Source organism: Callospermophilus lateralis, chromosome 13 (assembly GCF_048772815.1).
Source record: "Callospermophilus lateralis isolate mCalLat2 chromosome 13, mCalLat2.hap1, whole genome shotgun sequence".
In the NCBI taxonomy this organism is placed as follows: domain Eukaryota; kingdom Metazoa; phylum Chordata; class Mammalia; order Rodentia; family Sciuridae; genus Callospermophilus; species Callospermophilus lateralis.
In genome coordinates, this window is record NC_135317.1 from 86,042,129 (window position 1) to 86,056,800 (window position 14,672).

The following is a 14,672-nucleotide window of genomic DNA, read 5'->3' on the forward strand; positions in this document are numbered from 1 at the left end:
TTTAAATATTAAAAGTATGAGTAACACCCATTTCCAGACCAAGTAACTTAGAACTAAATTGTTATACTTTAAAATGCTGACACTGATTTTTTTAAAGCAAATCTCAAATTCTAGAAAGAGACCAAAAGATATGAATAATAATAGGAATGAAATGATACCAAATGCCTCATTTGGTCACAGGATGCAAAATAGATCACCATAGTCAAATTTTAGTTAAAAAGTAAACAAAAATCAACATGGTAAAGATTGCAGAATTAGCTGGCCTGGTGCGGAGACTCCCATAGCAGGTTCCCAGCCTGCTGAGGAGGTGCTTTCAAGTGACCACACTGATGTCACTGCAGATGACAGTTGTAATGCTATAAATCAAGGTATGGATGAGGAACTGGAAAGAGGTGAAAAGGTATTTTTGCTTAGGAAAGAAGTTGCTCTGTATGACAGGGAATAGAAGGTTAGCCGGGCTTGTTTAATAAATAGGGAGAAAAGAGGTTTATAGATACTTCCATACCTGAGATGGGCTTTACTGCAATTGCTGTCAGTGCAGCTATGTTGGGTTGTGGCCCATTTATGAATTTATGACCTTCAATTCCTCCATGCAAGCTATTGACTAGGTTATAAACTCAGCAGCCAAGACCTACTATGTGTCTGGGAGACTCCAGCCTGTGCCCATAGTCTTCAGGAGCCCCAGTGGTGTATAAACAAGCATAGCTCCCCAGCATTCACAGTGTTTTTGCCACATGGTACTGGCACTGCCCAGGCTTGAAGGTAGTCAGCCCCTGGAATTCAGAAGATGTAAAAAGACTCATCGAATCAGCTATTTGAGATAACAATCCAGTGGTGGTACTAGAGAATGAATTGATGTATGGAGTTCCCTTTGAATTTCCTGCAGAAGCTCAATCCAAAGATTTTCTGGTTCCTGTTGGAAAAGCCAAAATAGAAAGGCAAGGGACACGTAAGGGTGGTTTCCCACTCAAGAACTGGGGCCACTGCTCAGAAGCTGCAAGGGTGCTATCTAAAGAGGGAATTAAATATGAGGTAATAAATATGCTATCAGACCAATGGGCATTGACACCATAGAAGCCAGTGTCATGAAGAAAAATCACATCGTAACTGTGGAAGGAGGCTGACCACAATTTGGAGCAGGAACTGAAATTTGTGCCAGAATCATGGAAACCCTGCACTTCCTTTCCTGGATGCTCCTGCTGTTTGGGTCACCAGTGCAGACATCCCTATGCCTTATGCAAAGATTCTAGAGGACAATCCTGTACCTCAGCTCAAGGACATCATATTTACCATAAAAACATTAAATATCTTGTTCAGACTTGAATATCAAGTCACTGAAATTTACTTAAAATACTTGCTAGGACTTCACCTGGATTGTATTGCAAAACCATACTATTCATAATGTTATCTCTAAGGCAACCACAAGTGCCTTTGTATTGGTGGGAGGTTTATATGTGTCTGAGTAGGAGAGGCTCCACTTTCCTGACCCAGACTCTGTGCTTTCATTGTCTGTTATGGTTGCCCAGTTCTTTGAGTAAATTAATGTAAAATTTTACCTCTTTTGCTAAAAACACAAGGTATGTCTGTGGCATAGTGCGGATAAAAGTTAAATCCAAAAAAAGATAGCATATGTGTGTAAATAAAATGTATAACCTACAAAAAAAGGTCAACAAAAATCATTGATTTATAATCCTTCCTCCAACCATCTGGGAAAAAAATTTCGAAAAGGATGAAGTCAGACTTTAAAATATTGGACTTCCATACATTTACTTAAACAATACATTTCAGCTAATAAAAAGAAATCCCAAAGTAAAATGTAAAATGAAGTAGAAAAATTATATATAAATTTAGTGAAATTATAATATTAAGTTTAAATTTGTGTTTTGTTTAGCAAAAGAAAAAAACTAACAATGAGGATGATATGAATGAGGAAGTTGACTAAAGAAGACACAAGAAGAAGTACTTGTAGTCATCTAAAGATTTTATGTCAGTTGTAAGATATTCATATATTATTATTTTTAATCACTTCCAGGAAATTTAGGATGATTACAAAATGGCAAAAGCATAATGTGCACTTTTTCAAATATGAGAAGAAAAATAAAATCAAGAAAACATGTTCCATCTCATCAGTGGTAGGAAAGGGAAAGTAGACTCCATTAAAATATTGTGGAGAAAAATTCCAAATAAAGTATTATATCCAGCACCCTGTCTTTTTGCATTTGGTATTCCCCTTTTTCCATTTTTTTGTTTGTTTTTTACTGTTGTTTTTAGGCAGAGAGAGACACCTTTTTCCAGAATGATGCTTGGGACTGGTGTATATTTTGATCACTTTGGGACTCATTAGGTCTTTCCTGTTGTAAACACCCTCTATTCAATAAGATTGAATAGCAGTTAAGTGCTACCTTTCTGCACACCTATCAGAATAAACAAGCCAGAAGTGTTCTCCATGAATAGAAGTCTGGACCCTGAAGCAAAATACTACATAAAAAAGAGGTTTAAAATACAAAAACACCTTTCAATTTAATTGAGAACACTAACCAGGTAACAGCAATTCTTCCAGAAAAATACTCACTCTTTCTTAGTTTGAGCTACCTGGTCATGAAAGATAAGTAGAAAAACAAAGTAAACTAAGAATAATCTAGGTTTGATTCCCACACTTTAATTGTACCTATCCAAATACCTCGCTGTCCCCTGACTCTGGACTCAAGGCACGGCTGGGAAAAAATAAAACTTTGTGAGGGGCAGTAGTTTCTGGGACATGTTCAGCATTGTGCAAGTGATCCAGTCAAACTGCAGATAGGGAGTGAGTGACATGTTGGCACAATTTGTTTTCAAGTCATCCACTCCAGAATTCTGTTTGCTCCATGCTTTCTGTAAAATAAGGTCCACTGAATCGCTATTAGATTCTATGGTAGGCTCTGTGTCTTGAGCCACAATCAACATTCATGTCTGATGAATACATTTGTATTTCCTGATAGTACACAGGGTTGTCCCTCCAATGTTTGGATTGTGTATTGAGGTGGTGGTGGAAATGAAGGGTGTCTGCATATAGATGGATAGTAATGAATTCCTCTCACCTTCCAATATAGTAGAATAGAGGAGACTCCGTATAGAGTGATTTTCATTCTCAATTGCTGCATGATCAATGTCATTTCCTGACATTAGTCCCTCTGCTATCTTCTAACTTATGACATTAATCAAATTTCTTCCTCCCTTTATCTACTTACTGTGTTTAGAGCTTCTTGTGTCTTGTTTTCCACTAAATGATATTCTAAATACTGTAAGAGTAAAAGAAATTGAAGTTAAAGTGTAAAAGACCAGGCATTGTAAAGTTTTTCAGCTGCAAGGCCTGAGTTAAAAAGTAAAGGACCAGGTATTTGTTAAGTTCCTCTGCTACCCCCAAAACCTGAAATTCCTGTAGCTGTTAGGACAATACCTGGAACTGCCCAGTAAATATTCCCCCTGACTCTCTGGTTGTTTAATAACCTAGGACCCTGTGTAGCCTGGCATGTAGGCATTCAGGGCCCAAAACCAATCAGTTTGAATGTGTACCCCGTTTAGGAGTGACCAATCACCCCCGCCCAACCTGTTCCCGCCAATGATTGTACTAATCATGTCTAAGAATTGTTGTTTGATTTTCTCGCGGTGTATGATGATTTGTTAAAGGAGACTGTGATGTATGCAAAGCCCCCGCTCTCCCCAAAAAGTGTACTTAAAAACTTTTCAAGCCCTGCTCGGGGCTCTGGGCTGCTCTCCCTTCTTGAGTGAGCATGGAGCCCCAGTGTGCTGGATTTGATGCTCAATAAACCCCTTTTGCTATTGCATGAGTTGGTCACTTGGTGGTCTCTTCCTCCGATGTTCGCTGGACCCTTACAATACTATCAACACTGCCATATTTCACCCCTAAATTTAAAAGCCATATTAGTTACATACGTTTCCAAATAGAAATCCTTGTAAAGAAGCTCTCCTAGTAATACTATTGATTCCTTTTTACCCTTTAGGTGAATCTTCCACACAATAAAATAATCAGGGGTTTCATATAGTTACGCTGCACTTTCTCATTGTTCCAATTTTAAAGAGCTATTTCACAATAACAAATGTGGGCTCAGGCATCTCTCCTTGCAGAAAAAGTAACAAAGAAGCAGACTTGCTTGACTGTGATAGGATAGGTCATCCAATTCTTTGCATAAAGTACCTGTCCTCAGGGGCTACCAGTCACATGTCTCCTTATAATTTCATCAGAAGTACTAGGATAGTTTTCTTTTCAGTGGAATCCTCTTCTATTTGAATATTTCATTCTACATCCATCAATAACAGTAAGGATCTCCATTCTAGCAATATATTCACTTCTGAATCCTTTTTAGAATGTTCACTATTTGAGTTCCTTAAAACTTCAAAGATGCATTTTCTGTAATTTGTTTTAGAGCCAACTGAGTCCTTGAGGGTGACTTAGCAGCAGCAGCAAAGACTTAAGAAATGGACTGCTTTTGTTTCCCAGACTGACTATTTGTTCTTCAATTGGTTTTGGTTTTGCTTTATCACACCATGGTCCTTGTCAGGTCAGACCTGTTTGATAGGACAATTACTAAGAAAAAAAGAAACACTCACCAAATAGTCCAAAATGGGTCTTCCTAGCAAAATACCTTACATAAAACTCATACAGAAATAAGCAGTTGTAGTTGTCTATGTTTTACAAATTCCCCTCAAGTTTTATGTTAATGCTGATGAGTTATTAAACTTTGAGAACCACATATGGGTGGTGGATCATTAAGACATATGTGTCTGAGAAATAACCAGCTGCTCCCTTTAGAGTCCACGCTTTGCAATTACATAGACACAAAATATGTGAAACTAATTCTCTATTCATATTCTGCTATCTGTATAGTCTTCTCTTTTTATGATACTACTTATTCTCTTGGTGTGATTGAACACTGAGGCCTAAGTCTTCAAGTAGTGGATAAACAATAGTCCAAGTGTCTCCCATCTCTGAACTTTAGCTTTAATATTTTACCAGAGTTACTTTCCTTAATCTATAACTGACTTTATAAAATACCAGGGAGGGTAACTTCCTTTCTGAAGGAAAGTATGGAGGCAATGAGTCTTGGATAATTAAAGCTTACCTCTCATGTTACCACAACAATCTTCTATTGCAAAATTGTCAAAACAATCTTATCGATAAAATCACCACAACAGTTTTCTTCTTGGAAATCTTTCTCTAAAAAGCACTGCTTTTCTCTTTGTGTTTCTTCTTCTCCTCCTCTCCCTTCTTCTTCTCTTCCTCTAATTGCTTTTGTGGTGCCAGATCAAATCCAGGGCGCTTCAAGCACTCTTTCAGGAGTGCTGATTTTCTTTTAGCATAACACAATTTTTTTATGATTAAATAAGAAAAATGTCATTTGTTATATCATAACATGGCTAGTCAGAGAAATTCTGCACTTTGAAGAAAGTCAATGTTTGTTCACCCAAAGCCCTCATTTAAAAAGAAATAATCTTGTAAAGAGCCCAACACAACATTCTTGGTTTTCTCCATTGAAATCCTCCAAAAACATAATCTTCTAATGGGATATTTTACTAAACAGATTATAGTTTATTTTATTTTATTTTTACAGTTCATTGAAAACAGAAGAACTGCTTTTCTAAAATATCTGACCTCATCTCTCATATTTCAACTCAAAGCATGGCTCTTATTCATACTCTAGCATTTCTTTTTCTTCTAAAATTTTGCTGTAAATTCTATAACATGTTCAGTCTGAAAGCTTAAAATCAGCCTTAAACTATAAAATTGGTCCACTAAAGCACATATGTAAACACAACATACAATTCTTACATTGAAAGTACTCATATGAAAATTAAACAGTGGTTTATGCCCAATATATGTACTGCCTTATAGTAGTTATTAAATAAATATGTGATGTTTATTATTCAAAAGATAACATTTAAATATATCTGAATGTACAGTTTTTTATCTCTTCATCTGAAAAATGGGTTCAACATCATGAATTTCAATATTGTTAGAAATAAAAACATCATATATAAAATCCCTATAATTATTATTGGTATTTCATCACTTTCAAATCATCTTCAATAAATATTTTCTCCACTGATTTCTTTAAACTTACATCATACTATTTTCTTCCTAGAGCAACATAGTATATGATTTTTTTCTCTTCCAACAGGGTATGTCTTGTTGAGTTTGTTGACTATGATATTTTATTGATCCTTTGACCTGTTTCTCCTAAAATTCTATATATTAACAATCTCTCATAAATGTCATTGCCTACTATTATTTATGAAATAGTCCACCTTCACTATTACAATATCTCATTTTGTTTTTTCATAATTATCAACAAAGTTAAGGGTTACCAAAAAGTGAGAACAGAGTGTTTATATTTTCTTTATAACTTGGCAATCTAGAAAACATTAATACAGAAAATTGACTCAAAGGAAAATAAATGTGTGTTAAGATTTTGTTTTATGATAAAGGAAAATGCTAGATGATAAACCTAGAGAATGGAGTACAAAAATGGAATGAGCAAAACCCAGGAGTAAACAGAGGCAGCTTACTGAATGCTTATCACGTGTTCAGCATTAAAACTTCTAGATAGCTCTTCCCCTCCTTTCTTCCTTTATGCTGACTTCTTTTTCTTTTGTCATGTTGACTTTTCACTACCCCACGTGTAGCTACTCCTTTATTCTAGAAACCATCTGACATAGGTACTACTCAATTCCAAGCAGAAAAACAGAGGCACAGATGGATTAATAATCTGTGCCCATGGTCACAAAGCTAATAAGGGACAGAGTTAAAAATTGATTATAGGTAACCATCATAATCACTCTAACCAATATTTCCATGTTGTTTCTCAAGAAAATATTAGAGTAAACCAAGATTAACCAAGAACCTCCCTAGGATCAAAGAGGATGAGATGAAAAAAGAGAGATTAAAATAGACTTGCCTCATAAAATACACTTATTTCTGAAGGTAGAAGAAAAAGAGGTATAACAGAAAACGTTTAATTCTAATCACATATGAATTAAGGCTTGAAAATCTATTAATAACAAAAACGGAAACTGGAAAGGGCTCAGTAGTGCACACCTATAATTCCAGCAGATCAAGAGGCTGAGACAGGAGAATTGCAAGCTCAAAGTCAGTATTAGCAATTTAGTGAGGCCCTAAACAACCCAGAGAGATCCTGTCTCTAAATAAAAATACCTAAAAAGGGCTGAGGATGTGGCTCAGTGGTTAAGCAACCCTGGCTTCAATCCCCAGTACAAAAGAAAAAAGAAAAAGAAACTACCACAGCAAAAAAAAAAAAAAAAAAAAACAAAACAAAACAAACAAAAAAAAAAACATTAATTCAGAAAAGGATAAGAGAATTGCTAAAAATACAGAGAAATATTCATAGAGACCAGATTTTAAGTATTACTGGGTATAGGAAAGCTCATTTTAAGTACTTGAGTGAAAGAAAGACAAAGACACTAGGCTTGGAGGAGTGTAAGTTGAGCTTGGGGAGAGTTAGGACTGACCAAATTAGTTTGCAGGATTGCTAGTGTTATGCTCGAATATGGGACCCCCAAAGACCACCAGAGACCCAAGATCAATGTAAGCAGCAAAGAGGTGTTTATTGCAAGCTAGCTGGGTCCTCCATGCGCACACACAGCAACTGGTAACACTGAGAGGCCCGGAGCCCAGGGTTTGCAGCAGTTTTACACAGTCTTTGGAGAAGGCAGGGACTTCACATACATCATAGTATCCCTTAGCAAATCATCACACGCCGCGGGAAAATCACATAACAACTCTAAAACATGATTAGCACATTCACTGGTGGGAACAAGTTGGGTAGGGGTGATTGGTCAGTACAAAAGGGGTATTCATTTGAACTGATTGGTTTAAGCCAAGAGGGGTGTATGTGCTGAACTACATGGTTTCCCAACATGTTATCAACCACCATAAACTACTGGGAGGGTTATCTGGCATCCCAGGTATTTCCCTGTCTTATGCTGATTGGTGGCTGCTAGGGGGTTGCTATGGATCCCCACCTAGCCTGACTGAGTCAGGGACACCTGGAGCAGCAGATGTCTCCTGTTATTTGTAGATAAACAACTTAGCAGAGTGGGAATGTGCCTAGGAGTGCTCTGTGGGTTTTTCCAAGGACAAAGGTGATGTCCCTTCCTTGGACAGGCTTTTCTCTGAGGTAGAGGCTGGTTTTTCACTAACCAGGGTTATCTTGAATATGTAGCTAAGGAAAAACAGAGTACTGATTACTTGAAAACCGAAGGTTAAATTAAAGACATGTCCTCATTAACACTGTCTGTGAAACAGATGAGTTAACATACCACAAAAAAAAGCCCACTACTATTGCAAAATAAGGTGGTGTTTTTCTTTTCCAGCTTAAAATGTTAAAAGAAACAGAGAAGTCTTGGTTTCAGTGAACATTTTTTTTAAATTCTTTTTTTAAATATGTGTGTCTGTGTGTGTGTGTGTGTGTGTGTGTGATTGTAGAAGGACATATCTTCGATCCTCAGCACCACATAAAAATAAATAAATAAAATAATTTTTATTTATAAAATTATTATAAAATAATTTTTATTTATTTATTTTTATGTGGTGCTGAGGATCGAACCCAGGGTCTCACGTGTGCTAGGTGAGCACTCTGCCACTAAACTATGACTCCAGCCTGAACATTTCTTAAATAAGAGTGAAAACATGTATTTTTTTTTAACCAACCAATTTAATAGGTAAATGACTACATCAAATGTTATATCTGTATCTATCACAGGACTTAGAATTTTAGTTCTGCTTTGTAGTGTTAAGATCTTCAGGATCATTAAGGATGCTCTAGATATTTAAGTGAAGGAATTGAACTTTAAGGCATTCTTAACAGTTTTATTGTAAATTTGGATGATGAAGACCATGTTGGTTTAATCTGCTAGTTACTTGCCCTCCAAGCTCTTAGAAGAGCAGTAGTCTACCAAATATTGATTTCCTGGTAACAGAAATAGTTATCTTCAGGGACACTATAACTGCTGCACAAATTTCCAAGTTTCATTCTCATCTCTTAAAAGTCCTGGTACTATTCCATATTTCCCAGTTTTAAAGCCAAGGATTTGATGAGCAGTTTATTTTCAGCCACTTTACTATACTTAGGGGTAGACATTGGTTGAATTAATACTGGAAATATTAGGAATACACTTTGTACATACATACTCACTTCATTTCTTCTAGATTGCACAGTTATGTCAGATTCATCATTCATCTTTTTATTTTTATGCAATAAAAATAAAAAGATGAATTATGCAAAATGCAAAGTGGGCATGTTATCTCTTTTCTATGTTGAAGTTTTCAGTTTCTTGCTGAATCAAAATGAGTAATGTATCCTGAACAAATTAGGCAGGGGCAGTGGAATCAAGGGAAAGTGTTCTAGCTAATTATCATCTCCCATATGCACCCATGAGAACAACAGATCAAGTCCCAAAGATGAATTTTCTCTTCTGCAATTATTGCAATCACAGTTCTCTCTTCTCATCCTTCCTTCCTTCATGTTGACTTCTTTTATTTTCACTTCTTGTGTAAATGGCTCAAAAGTTTTAGGTTACTGAGTCCTGAAAAAAATATGTTTTCTTTTCCAAACCCCTGCCCCATTGGTTGCTGTTAGTGTGGGCTTCCAGCTCGGGCAGAAATATCATAGCACTTCACGAGGACACCTTTTAGGTCACGCCCATAGACTGACTTCTACAAGGCACTCACTGAGGAGTTTAACAATTTTCTTTATATGTTAGCATACTGACCTGTATGTGAGTTTTATAATGGAAGATGTTTATTTAGGTTTCCTCCATATCTTGGTATTTGACAAATGCACAATATTAATAATAGTGAATTTGTTAAATCGTCCACTCAACTTTAAATGGTGACAAAATAAATAAATGAGCAAATGACTTTCTTCAATGGCATATTTGATCTTTTATTGATGGGAATAAGTATGCTATTTATCAAGAATTCTCAATGGAAAAATACCCTCTGATCCATTGCTCCCTTTTCAGAGGTAAGTAGAATCTGGGTTAGTTTCCTGCAGCCCAAAACACAAATCACCATAAACTTGATTACTAAAAACAATAGAAATTTGTAAGCATATAGCTCTGGAGACTGGAATCTTGAAATCAGTATCACAGGACTGAAATCAAATTGTTGGCAAGGCTGTGCATGCTCCAAAGGCTCAGAATGAGTATGAATATACGCTTCTTTTCTCTCACAGCTATTATGGAAGCCAACTATTTTTTGGCTTGTGACCATATCACTCCAATATATGCCTCCATGCCTCACATTGCCTTCATCTCTAGTTTTCAATTCCTTCTGAGCCCTCATCAAAAGCAGCTTTCTTATACATATTTATACAACAGTGTCTTTAAGAAATTTAGACTCTTTTTATTATATCTCTCCAAATTCTTCCAACTTGTATCTAATACCCAATTCCAAAGCCAATTTTAAGTATTTGTACAGAAGAATTTCACTTCCCAATACCATATTTCTTTACAAAATATATTTTACAACGAATGGTAGATCATCTCAGTGAAATGTCTATGCTGCAAAACTTTAGTGTTTCTGGCAATAATTAAACTGATTGTGTTTTATACTCAGTAAACTTAGAGTAAATTTTAAATGTAATTACCTGTAAATTTCCATTAAAGAAAAACACAAGTGGATATACAAATTACAAGAGTCTGAATTTTCATAAACTATACACTGATACATAGATGAGAAACCTTAGTTTTGTTAGGATATATTTTCAAGTGAATTAAACAAAGAATTGCCATGTGCATCCATAAATGTCTATCTCTTTCAGCTAAGAATGGATGTGAGCTCTAGAGAAAATTAACATACTATATGATTAATAAAAGTGAATTTCAGACAAAATAATTATGTTGCAGCATCATTTCAACAAGTCAGTTTTTCTCATTTACAATATAAATTAAAATCCTACATGAAAAAAGATGTACTGTGGCCATGACGAAAATTCATAGATCCATCAAGGACCATATGAAGGATGGCTAAAAATTGGGTCACAGTCTGTTAGGAAATTGTTTTTAAATTTAAAAAAAAATGGGCTGATAGAATTAAAATATTTTCAACACCAACTCCCAGTGTGCCTTTACTAAATATAAATATACTCTTAATTTTCCTTCTTATTCAAGTAGAAACTAAATTTGAGTTTGTAGCAATTGTAAGGTGAATGCTAGCATTTTTATGTGGGAAACTTCAAGAACAAATTTGTAAAGAGCACACTTCCAGGGTAGATGTGTGACAGACCTTTCCCCAGCTAAACAATCATACCTTGCTGTAACTGTTTAAAGTGACCACTCAAAGATGTTTGAAATTGTCTTGAGGGCACGATATAGCACAGATAGAAATGTTCACTCAGGGAATCTACTAAATCTCTGTAAAGCCAGTGAATGTCAGTAACACCGGGGCCAAATGTGTTCCTTCCGTTCCCATTCACAGAAGCAGCCCTTTGTTTCAGAAGCTCTATTCCTGGGGGCTAAGCCAAGAGGAATGGGGATCTCTGCTCAGACTAGGGCTTCTTCTGCATGGCAGAACACCTGTATTTTTCATTTACCCCAACTCTATGTGGCAGAGTTGCAATTGCAAGCAAGGGCAGGAAGAGGTCTAGGACATCCTTTTCCCTACCTGTACCACTGGCAGGGAGAAAGTTCTATCCCAGGTACCAGGATGAGAAAACTTTGTCCCACCCATCTCCACCCAGTTCACTTGTAGATCAGAGTTTCCACACTGGGAAAGAAAACCAAAACAACTAAGAACTACCACCTACCCAGATTTTTACTTGCAAAGCAGCATGTCACTCTGAGAGAAGTAGTTCATTATTCATACCCATTTCTTATGCATTGGCACCAATGTTATTCCACAAAAGGGGCAGTTCATAAGAACAGAGACCTTTACAACTCTGTAGCAATTAACTGAAAATGAGCAGAGCTGGGTGTGAAACCAACAGAGGAAAGAAGCATAATAGCTCTAGAGACACAGATATCAAGGCAATGGTTGAAGCAAACATTGCCAAAACACTATTATCAATATACAAAATTCCATTGCATTTCTGTAAACAGTAACAAACAAACAAAAAATACAGTTAAGAAAATAAATTTCAAAACATAAAAAATAATCATACATAAGAATATAATTAAGAAAAGAGAAGTAAGACTGGTACTCCAAAAACTGCAAATCGTCATTGAAACAAATAAAAGCAACACAAATAGGCAGAAAAGGTATCCCAAGTTCACATATTGGAAGACTTAATGTTGTTAAAATGTGACTATAGCCAACAACTTCGTTGAGGCTTAGCAGGTTACATCCACCTCCTCTCCTTCCAGGCTGCTGTGTTTGAACCTAGGGCTGTTTGAGCCAATGGGCAGGATCTGACCATAAACTGAGTGGTCTCCAATCAGTAGGATTTCACTGAGAGTTTTCAGAAGAACAACACCCCTGTCTTGAGATGACTCAAACAAACACTAATTCATTCATGGCTCCCAACCAAGCACACTTGCACTCAACTTTTTTTATATCTCATCTACAAAACTCTTCCTAAATCAAGGCTGCAAAGATTTAATCTTTGGTTTCTTGATTTTAAATTTTATACTTAATCCAATTTCTTTTAGTTAACCATTGTTTATGGCATAAAGAAGTGGTCCAACTTTATTTCTTTGCCTGTTGATATTCTAGTGGTTTTATCACTAGTTGTTGAGAAGACTACTCTTTCCCCATTAAATTAGCTTAGCATTTTGGGGTCATAAATACAGGGTTTATTTCGGTACTGTTAATTCCTTTGCACTGGTATATATATTTTTTGTCCTCTTAAAAATATCTTGCTGGATGGATTGCTAGTGTCTTATAGTAGTTTTCAAATTGTTAAATGTTCTCTGTAAAAATCGTTTGTGCTTCTGTGTCTCTTTCCATTTCCATATGAATTTTAGGATTAATTTATTTATCAATTCTGAATAGGAGAAGCACCTGGGATTTTAACACATATTATATTGAATCTACAGATGATGAAAACCTTTCATGACAAACAAAAATTAAAAGAATTTGTAGTGAGAAAGCCTATACTAGAGAGCATTATCAGGAAAATATTCCAAGAGGAAGAAATAAAAAACAACAATGAAAATCAGCAAACAGAGGACTACACTAAAGGAAAAGCCAATCAAAGGAGAAACCAAGTTTACTTAAATACCAAAAACAAAAAAAGAACAGAAATACAAATCATATTTCAATAATAACCCTGAATGTGAATGGCCTAACTCATCAATTAAAAGACTTAGATTGAATTAAAAAAAAAAAAAGACCCAGCAACATGCTACCTTCAAGAGATTCATCTCACAGGGAAAGATATTTAAAAAAATAAACAAAAAACATACCACTAACATGGACCATGTAAACAAGCAGAGGTTTACATCCATTCCCATATAAGATAAGGTGACTTCAAACCAAAGCTAGTTAAAAGGAATAAAGAAGGACATTTCATACTGCTTAAGGAACTCACACATCAACAAGACATAACAATAATAAATATCTATTCCTCAAACAACGTGGCATCAATATATATCAAACAAACCCTTCTCAACTACAAGAACCAAATAGAACACTATGCAATAATACTGGGTGACTTTAATTCACACCTATCTCAAAACTGGATAGATCTTCCAAACAAAAACTAAATAAAGAAACTATACAACTCAATAATAAAATCAATAATTTAGATTTACAAGACCTATATAGAATATTGCATCCACTGATGAACGAATATACTTTCTTCTCAACAGCACATGGATCCTTCTCCAAAATAGACCATATGTTATGCCACAAAGCAAGTCTTAGCAAATACACACACAGACACACACAAAAAAAATATAAATACTACCCTGCATTCTATCTGACCATAATGGAATAAAATTAGAAATCAATGATAAAATAAAAAAATAGAAGCTATGCCAATACCTGGAGACTAAACAATATGCTATGACATGATGCTTTGATAACAGAAGATATCAAGGAGGAGATCAAAAAAATTCTTAGAGGTAAATGAGAACTCTGATACAACTCATCAACTCTATGGGATACTATGAAGACAGTGCTAAGAGGAAATTTTATTGCATGCTGTTCATTCATTAAAAGAAAAAGAAGTCAACAAATAAACAACCTGACATTATAGCTCAAAACTCTAGAAAAAGAGGAACAACTCAACACCAAACACAGACAGGAAATAATTAAATAAGACAGGAAATAATTAAAATCAGGGCAGAAATCAATGAAATTGAAACAAACAATTAAAAAATTGACAAAACAAAAAGCTTGTTCTTTGAAAAAATTAATAAAATTAACAAACCCTTAGCCACCCTAAGAAAATAAGGAGAGAGAAAACTCAAATTACTAAAATTCATGATGAGAAAGGAAATATCATGACAGACACTATTGAAATAAAAAAGACAATTAGAAACTATTTTGAAAATTTATACCCCAGTAAAATAGAAAACCTCGAAGACACTGACAAATTTCTTTTTTTAATTTTTTAATTTTTTTTAATTAGTTAAATGTGACAGTACAATGACCTTGACATATCATACATTTGAATCAGATCAGATATAAGTTCTCATTTTTCTGAGTTTACAGG

At 35.3% G+C, this 14,672-nt stretch overlaps 1 pseudogene; it reads left to right on the top strand.

The window, feature by feature from the left end:
* Window positions 1-236: 236 nt before the first annotated feature.
* LOC143412122 (pyruvate dehydrogenase E1 component subunit beta, mitochondrial pseudogene) lies at window positions 237-1,402 on the top strand (annotated as a pseudogene).
* The last annotated feature ends 13,270 nt before the right edge of the window (window positions 1,403-14,672 follow it).